This window comes from Lagopus leucura, unplaced genomic scaffold (genome assembly GCF_019238085.1).
Source record: "Lagopus leucura isolate 7727_CA_CO unplaced genomic scaffold, USGS_WTPT01 Super-Scaffold_100009, whole genome shotgun sequence".
NCBI classification, from domain to species: Eukaryota; Metazoa; Chordata; class Aves; order Galliformes; family Phasianidae; genus Lagopus; species Lagopus leucura.
Window position 1 is genome coordinate 6,891,425 of NW_024962266.1, and position 14,208 is coordinate 6,905,632.

Consider the following 14,208-nt stretch of genomic DNA (forward strand, 5'->3'; position numbering starts at 1 on the left):
TCCTTCTGGAAATTAAGTCCAAATATCCACTAAGTATGAAATGGCTGCATCTTCAATTGGCAGTTTGTCAGCAAACTTCTAATGTGATGAAACAATAGAACTATTGTGTAGCATTCAAATACATTCACAGTATTTGAATAGCATAAAGGTCTTATGAACCTTTCCTAAGGGGTATCTAGATAAAAGCATATTTTAACCTCTTATCCTTAACAATTGAAATAGTGGGATCCCTAAGCTACAACATTCTGCTGAGGTGTATCTGAAATCAGTCATTATTTAAGAGATTGGGATCATAGCCTTTTAAAGCAGAAGTTGTAGTTTCAGTGGAAGTTTTGAATTCCAAATTTTTCATAACATTTGTAACAATTGTTGCCAGTGTTCCTAATAAATAGTGCCTGATGATATCGAAGAACCTAGCAAGGCAGAAGTATGAGTGTGCTGAGCCTTCAGACAACAAATTGGTAAGGCTTACAGTTGAATTTAGCGTAGTCTTAGTGACATTTCCATTTACTCATCATGGAAACTTAAAGGCAATGACAAGGAACCTGTTGGGTCCCTGAAGGCAGTATCTGGGGGCGTTTGGAATGTGGAAGAGTAAAGAGGTGGAAATGAACATGTGAAAGATGAGGGACCAGAAGGCACTATTAGTCTTTTATGTTGCTGTTTTTCCCTCTGAGTTCACCTACATTTGCTACAAAAATTATGGATGTTACTATCCCATTGCCTTTAAATAGGATCTGTAACACACTTCTGAAGTTTTGCATGCTTCTCAATTTATGGTAGAGTGACTAAATCAAAATTGGAGCTCAAATATTTATTAATTGGCTGAGGAGTTGAAACTAACTTGAGATGGCTGAATCGAGATGTTCATATGCTATTGGAGTTACACCATATGACACCAGTATTTATTTCCTCTTACTAGAGTCAGATAATTCAGTTTTTGTGGAAACAAATTCTCTGCTTGGTTAGTTGATTATGTATTATTCTATTATTGTCATACTTTTTTTTTTTTTTTTTTCTTCTGAGCGCGTAAGGTAGGATAGCTTGACTTACTTAAGCAATAAGGAACATGTCACTAAGTCCACACTGGTGTGCCTATTACTCAAGGAGCTTACTGGTACTTTGTAGTTAAGCCACAGCAAACTTTCCCCCAAGCTTTTGTTTTCATCAAGTCTGTGCTTTCTCCTTATTGTCAAAGCCCTACCTGAATGTCTTGGACTATAGTTCTAATTTGTGGATCTTGTTCTGGAGTTATCGTTTTAAAGGTCCACCTTGTTTCCTTTTTCTTGTGCTTGTGCATTTGTTTTATTCTCTCTGAAAGAACTCTCCTCAGTTTCTGGCTGTTAGCATTCTGATTGCAGTCAGAGGATGTCTCAGTGCAGGCAACTTTGTTTGCAGATGTAACTTCACAGGTGTAATTGTTAGCTTGCTGTGACAGGTGTGTGTTACAAGCAGTGTGTTATAAAGTGTTCTTGGCATGTGAGTATGTAAGGCAAAGTACTTTCTCAGCTCTAAGCACATCAGACCTGCAGAGGTCGCAACTGAGAGGGGTCTTGAGAGGCAAGTATTAATCAAGTGCTAATGTAATGCCTTGTTCTCAGTTTTTTCTATAAATTATAAATTATGTCATTCGGCACTATTTAACATAGTGCAACATCACCAAAGGTAAGATCCTGTCAGAATAGCCAAAGTAGGTTATAATTCGAATCCTTTAAGGCAGTTTCTTCTTGCACTTCCCGAGAAAGGAATTGATTAAAGCAGAATGTATCTTGGTTTCCACTTCTGTGCAGTTTTACTGTTCCACCTGTCAGTGTGTTCATCTGCCTCTGCCTTTTGTGTAGCCACGTGCTATTGCGTTTGAATCCACATCACCTTTTTTGGGGTACTTGGAAGTGTTCTGTGTACTTCTGATGAGACAAGAATCTATAGGCAGAGTTCTGACATACATTTGCTATCAGTGGTCCTGGGTGCTCTGTTTTCAGCATAGGCATTCTCATTAGGTAAATGGCTGTAAAGACAATATAAAAAACTCTGCATTAGTTATGGCTCACTCAACTAGCATTTAGGCAATGCTGATCATACCTTCTGGAATATACCTATGATTGCAATCTGCAGAGCTGCCATCTGGAGCTGCGTTTATGTTTTTACTGAGCAATATGCTATTGCAGAAACTACTTCCATCACTGCTGCTGGAAGAGTGGGTCTTCAGTCTTGATTCCTCTAAAGCCTCTGTGAAAACACTGTGTGTGGAGGGCAGGGAGACCTGCGTATGTGTCAGTGTGCATGTGTTTTCCTTGTCATTCATCACTTCCTATTTTACACACACTTTATTTCCCAAAAGATAATGAGTTTTTCTGGATTTTCTTAGTTCAGAGATTATTTGAAGTCACGTGAACTCTGTTTGTGTGCAACTTGAGATTTGACACTGAAGATACTTACCAGGCAAAGACAATCTGGTTTCTAATAATTTTTGCACAGATGCATACACAGTGTGAATGTGAACTTCTCAGTAAAGAAATTTTGGTTTTCTTGTAACATGTGAAAGATATTCTCAGATTTCTTTTTTTTTTTTTTTTCTCATCTTCAGTACTTACTGTTTAAAATAGTATATGTCTAAAACTAAGTTATCTGAAGCAGTTGGTATATTGAAATGGATAAATGATAATAACTGCTGTTTCTTTCACAAATATGCTTCCTGATTAGTTAGTGTGTAAAACTTTTGCTTAAACTCTGCATAGTATGAATATTAAGAAAATGTGGTTTTATTTTGCCTTACGTCAGCATTACATTTGGCAGACTGTTCTAGGAACTATGCAATTGGTTGGCTGCTTCAGAGGATGTAAGATGTGTTACTGAAATTAAAATATCTTGCTTCCCTTTCTCTTTAAGATTGAAAGCAGACACTTTTACTGCGTGAAGGTGTATGAGTGGGTTATAGGCATAAGCAACAGACGTGCTTTTACACATCAGTTTAAAAAGGAAGTGTGAAGCAAAACCTTGTGTGACTAAGCCCAGTAATAGTGGTGTAAGATTATTTCTTGTTAACTGTAGTTATTGTGAAGTTATAGGACTTAACATTTCAAATATGCATTTATTTTGAAATTATGGGTTTCTTCATAGGCAATAAAAATAGTGCTTTTTTTCTCTGTAATCACCTCTCCTCTACTCCGGTCAGGTGTTATCTCCTCATGTGCTGCTTTGGCCTGGAGGGATGTGCAGCTGATCAGTGTGGGTGTGTGCTTTGTGGTGGCTTGGTGCTGCTGTTTTGAAAAAGGCTGCCTGCCTTTCCTTCCTCAGGGGCGTTAACCTGAGCCTCGTGTTTCTCTTGCTGGTGATTTTCATAGAACTTGACAAAGATTGGAAAAACAAAACAAAACAAAAAAAACCTAAAACTAAACATACATTGCTTCAAGTTACACTTGAACTGGAAAGTAGATTCAGAAAATGTTAGGGAGGGAAGGAATGTTAGGGAAGCAGGCTGCTAACACATGGGTGTCCTGATGAGAATGATTACCTCTTGCTTTAGTTTGGAACAGGGGAAGGTTCAGGCACATCCTGTAGTGGTATTAATCTGTCTTGCTTCCTAGTTGCCTTGGGAGCAGCTGATGCGACTCAAGCAAGCAGGCTGTGATAATACTGAAATTTAAATGGAATACAGTTATCATTAGCAAGAGTGGCCTGCCTGATTCTTCTTTTTTTTTTTTTTTTCTTTTTTTTTTTCCATTGTAGTTAAAATAAGTAAAGCAAAAGGCTTCTGGATGGGGAGAGGGCTTTATGTAAGGCCTTCAGGCAAATATTTTGTGGCTAATAATTTAGTAGCCTATAATCACGTGGTGTAACACACCACTAATTTTATAGTAGGTTTTACATGTATAATTAAGTCTGGAAGAATGAAAAGACTTCCAAAAATATCTGGATACGAACAGAAGGTGAGGTTCGGATTAAAATAGTGAAATATGTGTTTGCATTACTATCTGCCTACTATTCCATCTTAGAAAGTAAAATGTAAAGGGATGCCGGATTACCTGGGGTATCGTTATATCTCACTTCAAAGGGTAATCTTACTTTTGGCTCAAATTTTGCAAATAGCATAAAATTTGGTCATATGTAAATCAGGTTCCTTGTTGATTCCTGACATCCTTTGTAAATGTATCTGTTGTTACGCCTCCCATTTGTGCTCATGAAAGAATCACCAGGTATTCTGCTCACCTTCATTTGGATGCAATAAATGTTTAATAAGGGTAGCTTTCGTATAAATATTATTGTAATGTACAGCAAGAATGTTATATTCAGTGTATTTCCTATATTCAGTCCTCTGGCAATTCTCAGCAAGATTCTTCATCTCCTTTAATTTTCTTCTCTGGAAAGGTGCCTATAGTTAAGTTGTATTATCAAATAGTGTGAATTCTAATCCTCTTAGAAGCATCTAATGGCACATGCATATTTTAAACAGTGAGTACAGTAACAATCTGTATGCAGGAAATGTATTATAGTGAAATTCTACAATACATAGAAAATATTTTCAAGTATTATCACTCCTTTATGTGAAGTTATGATGAAGGTAATACGAAAATAAATTATCAGCTCAAATCCTCCAGGTGAAGTTCAGGAACGTATTAAACGTTAACAGTGGTTGCTAATATACTAATAGTTGTAGCAGTTCTTGGTTATGAATAAAAATCATACCTTTAAGGAAGCAGTGGAACTTTCTGATGCTATTGTGAGAGGAATGGAAATGATTGATAAACCTGACATTTAATATTTGGCAAACTTAAAGTGAAGTTCTGCTTTAGTGAAGTCATATTAAAACTATATTCAAACGCATAGGGATATGTTGATACTTTGTGTGGCATAGTAATTTTCACAGCTCTGAGAATTATGTTTTGATTTTTGTTGGTTTTGTTTTGTTTAAATCAAAATACGATCTCTGGCTTGAGTAGAATTCACCATTTTTCACTTCTACTACGTTCCCCAGAAGGATGCTTAATTAATTCTGTCCATAAGATGAAAAGCTGATGGTGTGGGCAGATGTTCTCAAGGGTAAAGAGTAGAATAAGATTGTGTAGAAAGTGTGAAGGTGGTGAGAGAAATATTTTGCTTGCAGTTAAATTGCTCCTTACACAAAGGTTTATTGAGAGGGAGGGGGAGCTCTCAGTCATTGAAGTTCTTGTGCTTTGAAACATAATCTTAATGGGAGGAAAAACATGTCTTCTGTCCTTATTTATTTACAGCCAATTCACTCTAACAGTGCTCTCTTATTGTTATACTTCAATATAAATCTAAGTATGACTCTGAGTTGTGTTTTGTTTCTTAATTCTTAGGGTTGGTTTTTTTTTTTTTTTTTTTTTTTTTTTTCCGTTCTGAGATAAGAAGACTTAGGATTTCTTTACACAAAAAGGTACATGCATATTGAAGTCTGGGTTCGGTTTCGAGTTCGATCGTTACCTCAGTATTGACAAAACCTTGTCCAAACGTGCTGCTGTAGGAAGGGCTGACCTCTGATCTGCTGTGCTTTCCGGCAGCGTTCCCAGCCATTCTCTTGTATACAAAAGAATCCTAACTGCTGTAGCCTGTGGTCAGCTGTTGTAGCCTCCAACCTGCTGCTGATCTGTGGTACTTAACAGATCGTACCTGAGCTCTCTGCACTTTTCAGCACGAGTTTTCCTGGCTTCTCATCTTGTTTAGAGATGATAGCTGTGTGCAGCTTTGTCGGTGGGGAGATAACTCCCCTGTGTCTGAAACTCAAACTTCTGTATTCGTATTCAGTCTCAGTCAGTCAGAGTCCTTCAGGGATCTTCTTGAAGTTCATCCAGCCTTTTGTTTGTAGCCTTTGCTCTCCCCAGTGCAGGCTTTGTTCAAAACGGTTAAAGTCTCCAGTTACTTTCCATTTCTAGTTCAACAGCTCAGGTCTTTCCAGGACTGAACTTTTGTTACCTGAATGTGTTTGTGCATTACTATGATCAGTAGGAGCTTGCTTTCAACAATCATCTTTTTCCTATTAGTACAAATGCTTGATAGTTCTGCCATTCAGAAAGAGCCCTTTCTCATCAATACAAAGAATGATGCCATCTATTATGGTGATATGCAAGTGTTCCTTAAGGCTAAATCTGGATCAAGGCACTTAAGCAAATTATACAAATTACCAAAGTGTACAGCATCAACATTCATAAGCTGTAACGCATAAAATTGCCATTGGCTGGTAGTGTCTTTAGGAATAAATTTACTTCAGTTAGCTGTGGTTTAATTTCCTTAGTTTACAGTGAGAAGAGCCCAACTTAGTCCTGAACTGGAAAATTTGTGGGGGAATTGAATGTGTTTAAATTAATATGCTTTGACTTCTCACCTTTACTTGAATCTTTTATAAACATTTAAATCATGAATGAACCTGCTGCATCTTGAGCAGTTCTGCAAGGCTGTCTCATGTATTTCCTGCTTCTCTTGTTCACTTCTTGTTTCTTGGCTCATTGTTTTCAGTGCTGTGTTCACTGTTACGTTACGTAGGATTACAGATATAATCTGAATTAGATGGGCAAATAAAATTATATTAGCCATCCTCTTCAATACAGATAGTAATGGATTATGTTGATCTTCGTGTCTGTTTTTATTCTGGGGAGGAAACCCAAGGATAGTTTGTTTTGCTTTCACTTCTGTGTGGAACGTGTGAGGTCTTTTGGGTGAGAAGGCAGTAGGAAATGGAATAGCAGTGGACCTCTAGTTTTATAGTCACTACTTTCACATTTAACTTGTTTTCTTATGCAATCAAACACCTATTCCTATTACTTGAATTGATCAATATAAGCCTGCCATTTAAAATTTGTCTTCTCATTTGACTATGTGCGTGGTTTAGGATTGAATTTCTTACCTAATTTTGCTATGCTTGTTGTGTGTAGCTTTTTCCCCCAAGTGTGGCTTGAGTTTGTTTCCTATCTTTTCTCCTTCCTTTTAATGGTAAGAGAGGTGTACTTTGTAACAGCTATCAAAGTGTCAGAATATCCAAGTGTTAAGAGTAACAGAGTAGCTATGAAGTATTTATACTTTTTTTTGATGATGTTCATTTAGTTATTATGTTCTTTCTGGACTTGTTGAACTCTGCACTGCTAGGTGGCAAGCCATTGAAACCAGTCCATTTGGCTCAGTCTAATTCCATCCAATGCCAGAGTCGGTTGGTCTACATACATGACCAATTCTGGGCCATCTTTTATAGCTTATTAGATGCTTTCAAAACGTTGCATGGAGAACTCAGAAACTCCAGTTTGGTGTTTATCGGGAGGAGACAGATTTGTGTCATCTTTTCAGAATGCAGGCTTAAAAAAGTTCCATTTAGGGAATTAATGTCCATAGGTTGAAGACTAGAACAGTTAGGCATCTTTCCCTGAGAGAAAATGTCATTAGTGTGTTCTCGGGGTGTTTGGATGGATTGAGAGATTATTATGGGATTTGTTGGGAAAAGTGCTCCATTCTTCATAGCGCATCTTAAAGAAGTCTCTTATTTGCACAGGGTTACTGCATCTTTTTGTTATATTGTGAAAATGTTGAGCTGTGAAAAAGCATCTTCCTTCCTGGCAAAGAAAGAAAGTAGGGCAGCAAGAAAAGAAAGCCTTATTGTCCATTAGAAGAAAAATTCTGTTTTTGTTCCCTTCCCAAAAGACTGGGACAAGCTCTTGTCTGTCTGTTGCTGATACAAATGAAATGCCAAATTATTTAGCTGGCCTTGGTAGGAAACTTTTTTTTTTTTTTTTTTCTGTGGCAACTCATCTCATTGTGGTAATTTTTCATTTTAAGTAACTGACAAAGCCAGTGTGAAATGTGTTCAGCAAATACTGGAAGCTATTTTTGCTTGGAAGTCTTTAAGTGTCACAGAAAAAAAATGGGAGCTATCTGCCACCTTGCATTATATATCTGGACTGGATAAGCAGGGTGAAGGCCAGCTCTTCACTGTCTTGGCATGCTCGAGTCAGTCCTCTCAGCACACAGCACTGCCCAGCTCTGCGATTTTTCTTAATTTGAAGCTGGAGCATAGATGCAGAAGTACTTTGCTAGTTTATGACTATGTGCATTACTTTCTGGAATACCATTTCAGGTGGTGAGATTTTCAAGAACCAGCATTTTTAGTAGCTTTCTTGCTGAGAAACTGGAGGTTGTACTGAAAAATGGGGGAAAAAATGACTTGGCTCCTCAGAATACGAAAAATTTAAAAGAGAAAAGCTTGCTCAGCTCTTCTCTAAGTAAGTCAGTGCGTTGTATTAATACTTCAGGCACGAATCTCCTGCAATTCCTGACAAATAAGGAATTTCTAAGCAGTTGTAATTCATTTCAGTGTAGCTCTCTGTAAATAACAGCTTCCCAGTGGTGTAAATACAAGTCCAAGGCAACATCATGATAAGGAATGGGGGAAAATGGCTTTATTCCAGGTCAGATATGTTTTACAGGAAAGGCTGTAAATACAAGCTTTGTAGATATTTCTTTTAGGGTGCCAGAGGAGGTAACCAATTAATATTAGTCTGGTTGTCATAAGAAGTCATGCACGCAACAAAACTGATGTTTCTCCAAGAGACTTGATTTATAGAATGTGTGCAGAAGATGGTACTTCCAGAAAGTGTGCGCTCACAGGTGTGAAGTCTTTTGATGAATAGGGGGCGGAATAGGGAAGGAATGTGATTGTGTACTTCATTTGAGCTTTTCTATTGTTTTCTGCTTGTGTAAAATTTGGACAATAAATCATTTGAGTTAACTTCTACTATTAGAAAATGGTGTAAGGGAGAAAAATGCTTGAGGGACTCGTCTCTTCCTTTTTTTTTTAATGAAATGGCAGCATTATTATTTACTTAAGATTGGAGTCCCCAGAATTAGTGGGAGAAGGCTGTCATTCCTTTATTAACATGAATGAAGTTGGATGTCTGAAGTTGTTTTCAGCATCCATTTCTCAAAAAAATGAAAAATTGAGAAGGAAAATAAAATATTTGCCAGATGCAGGAAACAGACTTGCTAGGAAAATAAAACAATTGTGGTTATCTATCATTCTTTTAATTGATATATTGATGTTTACCATGTTGAGAATTAAGAAAACAGACAACCTTTTGGAGTAATATGGTTTAGCTGCTTTGCAAATTAACCATATTGAATTTAGTGAAACAACAGGATTAATCATAGAAAGGCCTGGGTTAAAAGGGTCACAATGATCATCTAGTTTCAACCCACTGCTATATGCAGGGTCACCAGACACCAGTGCAGGCTGCCCGGAGCCACATCCAGCCTGGCCTTGAATGCCTCCAGGGTTGGGGCATCTGCTATTGAAAATCAGTTCCTATTTGAAAGATAATTTCCTCATGATATCAGGAGGGGCATTACTGTAAATACCTCCTGAGCTGAAGGTGCATTTATACTTAGGAACCATGTAATTAAATTATTTTTATTTTATTCCCCTTTCGATGTGCTTTGTGGTGCTAACAGCATAAGCTTTGCAATTGGTTTTTTGAGGAACAGATGTGTAGTGCCCTCAGGTGTGTGTATGATATTTAGTCTTATTTTAGAATCTTAAGTAATGTGAAGAGCATATCTAAATTACAATCTCATTTCTTTAAACTGTTGTGACATAACGTTATTGTTTCCCAAGTTAAAAAAAATAATAAAATGCAAAGCTTTAAAATATTCAAAGATCTTATAATGGGAAGTTGGTTATTCTCATGATTCACAAGGCTGGACAGTTGAATTTGTACATCTACAAAAAGCAGTGCCTAGTTGGACTTGGGAGGAATGCCTATAAAAAGGCTGGAATTTGCAGTAAGTGGCAGTACTAAATTTTTTTTACATGAAAAATTTTAGACTGAGTCACAGATGGCATTTTCCAGTGATTCATTTTGTTTTATGTCACATCAACCTATATATTATGGCACAACAGGCTTTAACTGTGACGTAGCTTTTCTTTATGTGCCAAATTCATACTTGGCTTAGAGGTGATGACAGCGGCAGTGAATGAAAGAAACTTAGACTGTCTCTTAATGTTTCATTAGACCTGATGTCATTTAAATGCTGGATATGTTAAATTTTTAATAAAGGCAGTGAGTTAGGGCTTTGTTTTCCTTGGTGACTTGTTTGGTATTTTATTAAAAAAGCATTTCTTGCAGCAGTCAGTTTTTCTTGTTTTGAACCTTGGGCTTATTGTGGTGTGGGAACACTTGGCCTTTCCCCAAGAAAGAAGTTGTTGACTTCTCAAGAGTGGAGGAATTCAGCATTTTTGTGATGGCACAGTCTTCTAAAAAAAATTTGTAATATAATACAAAACTTTGTTAATATGTCAACGGGAAGAACTGGGAATATTTAACTTTCTGAAGACTTCTTACATGCTGGCAAACATAACTATTTCCTCTGATCTGTTTGTCATCTTAGGAAATCTTGAACTTTTAAGGGTTTCACACTGTTCTCAGTTTTCTCATCTTGTTTCTATTGAATCAGTTGCAAGACAAACCTGTTATCCTCAGAACATTAGGGTGAGTAATGCTTCACACCCTTCTCTTTCTAATGAGGTAAATATGTAGAGGCTTTTCCATCATGCCCAAGCTAAGTATCTGGGAGATCACAGTGAGTGGTTCGCAGAATATTGATGTTAAACAGCTAACATGTCAGTTAATATTAGATAAAGCTTAAATAGGCTAGAAGGAGGTGGATGAGATTGTCCTGATGAGCTTGTCTTTGGAGATATATTTCCATATTCATCAGCATACTTGGGCCTTCAGTGAGGCAGCGTGTTTTTTTTACTTGAAGCAGTCTACAGTGGCTACGCGTAGGTAGGCATTATAGCAAGACACCAGCCACTGCTTACCTTCTCCTTGCTCAGACAAATGATGCTGAAAACACAGCAGCAGCAATTTTGTTCACTCTGTAGAAAGCGTATTCTTTTCTCACGCATTCCCAGGTGAGTGGAGCCCTTTGAGAACATTCCCATCAAGCATTTAAGCAGTCTTGACTTCTCCACCCGGTACAGCATCTGTGCACAACTTAAGCATTCAAATGGAAACCTTTGAGACAACGTAAAGCTGTAAGCCATGAGCATTCCCTGTGCTACAGGAACTTGTTTTGAGAGGAGTAACTGGAGGTTACTATCTTGGTCAGAAGGCTTTGACCACAGGCATTGCTGGGAGAACAGCGAGGGGCATGGCTCGTACCCTGTGGTTTGACTCCTGCACTGGTTGGCTCATGGAGCACAACGCATCATTACTATCATCCAGTTAGTGTTATTATGAAAGCTGTCAGATTTAACTGCTGAAGGGAGCTCTCTTAACTGTTGCCATGGTAATATGAGAACGGCAACGTGGTAGTTTTCATCTCTATCCCATGTTCAGCTGAATTCTTATGTAGTCATTTCACTATGAGGTGAAGGTACTACATTGTACCAGGCCTGGCTTTCTTTCAAGTTAACTAGGGACAAATGAGAAATGTAGCAAACGCCACCTTTGGGGATGAAATGCAAGTCCTAGGGAAAACTGATCGAGTTCTCTGTGCTTATGACTTGATTCTGTTGGCACTCCTGTATGTAAAACTGCCCCTCTGGAGTTCCTGACCGGCTCTTCATGCCATCATGCCATTTCTTGTAATTGCTTTGGAGCAGGCTGTAATAAAAGAGCTTGTACTGCAAGCACAAGCTAGAAGTTTAGTCACAGGAATGAGTTTACTTTAGATTTTTATTTCCTCTAGGAGGAGAGAAATGCAAACACTCATCACTAGAAGTTCAGACGATGCTTTCTAATTTGGCCTCACTTACAGAGCTTTTCTTTATGACTAAGCCTGCCCTATTTATATGGGACATGTGAACTTCTTAACCTGTATGGTGTTGATCAGCTGCTGTGGTTTTCATTTCGCTCTTTTTTTTTTTTTTTCCCCACATTCAAGAGCTTTTTTAACTGACCTACTGCAAGGTTGCTCTCCGCAGCCCTCCCCCATCCTCCTGCCATAGAAAGCCTTTAAATTCATTCTTGCCTTGGGTATGAAGCAAAGAGCTTGTTCTCTGCTTCCTGACCTACATTTACAAGTACAGCACTGCCTGGCTGGCGGTGCAGCTCCGTGCCTCTCTCCTCTCCCTGTGCTCTCTTTCTGAGTGGCCTGCAAAGCAGAGCTGGACATGGGATTCTGGAACGAATGGGCTAGAGATTCCATCTGTAGTAATACAGCAAATGCCATGTATGATAGGGATGATCCCCAGTCTGAAATTATTGGGGTCAGGAAGGGTAAGACTCTGCTCTACCTAAAATCCCACATTGCTTTCTAAGAAAAAAATCAGAAATGAAAAATGAAGATAATGCTTTTAAAATTCCATAGCTGTAGTTATCATAGTGTAAATAAATTGTCCAATGGTTACTTGTGTTATCTGACAGCATGAAGTAAGGATTGAAAAATGTGTTCTCAAAATGGACAAAAAAGATACAAACAACTGTCGATGCTTTAGCAAAGCAGTTAGAAACCTTGCTAATAGCTTGAATGTAAAAAGTAGTAACTTTTATGTTAGTGTCGTCTCTCTTTCATCTCCTCCTGGAAAGTTTTCACAGATGGCAATGGGCATTCATTCTACGGATAAGGTTGTAGGAGTTTTGTTGTTGTGTTGTTTTTGGTTTGGTTTTGTTGGTGGTTTTTTTTTTTTTTTTTTTTTTTGCAGTGTGGGACAATGTAGGTATTTGAGATCTAAGTGTGATGGGGTATTTCGATAGTGTATTGGGACAATGAGCAGGGATGGTGTTGGGGCTGTCTACAGCAATGGCTTCTAGATTCTTTCCCCATGCTCAAATCACACCTGATCTTGCACTGATTTTGAGTCGTTAATATCAGATAATATGTAATTAAATTTGTAAAGATGGCCTAAAACACATTGACTGCATTGTAGAGAGAGCGAGTTTTTAAATCACAGTTTTAGTCTGCTTGACCTGACAACCAGTCTGTCTTATTTTCCTAGATCACTGCCACGATATAATTTTAAATTCTAGAGCAGAGAAATAATTCATAATATTTACATAAATATCTTAGTGGACACTAATCTTATTTCATTTCCTCAAAGGAACCACTGAGGCTTGGAATGCCTTTATGTGTAGTTTTTTTCCACATAGAATAGATCATGAACCTCACCTGTGAGAAATGGATCAGTGGTTGGGGATAGGATCAGCTTTCTTACTCCAGCAGCTGTACTTATGCGATTTCCATGCTCAAATGTGATGTGGAATGATCTGCAAATAATTCTGTTTACTAATACAATTGGAGACCAACAAGCCTGTTGTTGGTGGAAGATACTTGTGGAACTTTATTTTGCTTGTCTAATATGAATGCTTAAATTCTTAGTTGAAAGTTAAATGAAGAAAGATTACTAAACTCATTTCACTTGGTTCTCTTGCTTCATTTTACCAAAGTATTTCTTTGCTGTGATGACGGTGCTGATGATGATTATTTTCTTTAATAAATTTAGAGTCATGTTAGATGTTTTTGTATTTCTTCTCAAACTGAAACAAACATACAGAGACATTTAAAGAGAAAATTACACAAATCTTGGTAAGCAGACTAGTGTTTTTTGTTTTTTACTGCATTGCAGATACATTAAACTCAGAAACTTGTATCCTACTAACAACGCATTTTTAGTCCTGCTTTATGTTGGATAGGATGTGTGAAAACTTGTCAAAGGTTTTAATGACATTAGTAATTGCACTGTTTTTTAACATCAGCTGTTTTTGTGCTCTTCTACATTGGGTAAATAGCTTCAACTCAAGCTACAGAGTGGTAACAACACAAAGAATGCAAAGAGATCTTTCATTCTGTAATTGCATATTTCACCATACAAGCTCTCCCTCCCATTTCTGAAAGCCTCATAACAGACTGCAAGAAAACAATACTTGGACACAAAAGATTTAAGTAGCTGTTGACTGTTTAGATAATGGTTTGAGTATGTTATGTTTATAGATTATTTTCAAATTATACTCAAGTATATTTGAAATTCAAATTTCTAAAAATTGTCAGGCTGTTAAAAGAACATTACAAATGGCTTTTTTTTCTTTTTCTTGCATCATCTTATATTTTAACTAGAAAGAAGTTCAGTGTGCTGAACTCGTAGGTATTGTAGCATAATTCTGCCAAACTCGGGCAGATTGGTGCCGTGTATGAGCTCCAAAGTGGAGTACCCGAGAGGTTGTTTGGCTGCCAAACTTCGTAATTAAAGTGCCAAACTATTTAAGGTTT

The 14,208-nt window shown here is 37.6% G+C and overlaps 1 protein-coding gene across 1 annotated transcript in view; it reads left to right on the forward strand.

The window, feature by feature from the left end:
* The window catches only part of CDC73 (cell division cycle 73), a 101,207-nt gene that overhangs the window by 35,952 nt on the left and 51,047 nt on the right, over positions 1 to 14,208 (forward strand). The window lies entirely within an intron of this gene.